The sequence below is a fragment of the Cebus imitator genome, unplaced genomic scaffold (genome assembly GCF_001604975.1).
Source record: "Cebus imitator isolate Cc_AM_T3 unplaced genomic scaffold, Cebus_imitator-1.0 Scaffold6, whole genome shotgun sequence".
Lineage (NCBI taxonomy): Eukaryota > Metazoa > Chordata > Mammalia > Primates > Cebidae > Cebus > Cebus imitator.
In genome coordinates, this window is record NW_016107321.1 from 5,110,806 (window position 1) to 5,111,648 (window position 843).

General features: G+C 46.5%; 1 pseudogene; it reads left to right on the top strand.

Moving 5' to 3' along the window:
* LOC108310974 overlaps positions 1-326 on the top strand; it is a 4,553-nt pseudogene extending 4,227 nt beyond the window's left edge.
* The last annotated feature ends 517 nt before the right edge of the window (positions 327-843 follow it).

The following is an 843-nucleotide window of genomic DNA, read 5'->3' on the forward strand; positions in this document are numbered from 1 at the left end:
ATGGAGGTGGTTATGGTGATCAGAGCAGTGTGAGTGGTGGTTATGGAGGTGGTTATGGTGATCAGAGCAGTGTGAGTGGTGGTTATGGAGGTAGTTATGGTGGTCAGAGCAATATGAGCGGATATGACCACACTCTAGAGGAAAACTCCGGTGACTGTCAGTCAAACCTTGCTTAGGTAGAAAAGGGACACCAAAGAGCTACTCCAGATACAAAAGCTGTGCATTTATAGGATTTGAATAGAGTGGGAGGAATGTTTAGTGTATCTGGTATGATGGGTAAATGGAAATATTTATTCTGTTCGCTCTTGGTCAGCTTCTCTTTCTTTGTCTTCTTTCTCTCTCTTTTTTTTTTTTTTGAGATGGAGTCTCGCTTTGTTGCCAGGCTGGAGTGCAGTAGCACAATCTCGGCTAACTGCAACCCCAGCTTCCCGGGTTCAAGCAGTTCTCCTGCCTCCTCAGCCTCCCGAATAGCTGGGACTCGGGACCATGCCCAGCTAATTTTTGTATTTTTAGTAGAGACGGGGTTTCACCATGTTGGCCAGGATGATCTGAATCTCTACCTCGTGATCCGCCCGCCTCGGCCTCCCAAAGTGCTGGGATTACAGGCATGAGCCACCGTACCTGGCCTCTCCTTTTTAAAGAAAACAAAAGTTTAACAGTTTTGCATTACAGGCTTGTGATTCATGTTTACTGTAAAAGTGGAAGTCAAGTTATTTTATTTATTTATTTTTTTTGAGACAGAGTTTCGCTCTTGTTACCCAGGCTGGAGTGCAATGGCGCGATCTCGGCTCACCGTAACCTCCGCCTCCTGGGTTCAGGCAATTCTCCTGCCTCAGCCTCCTG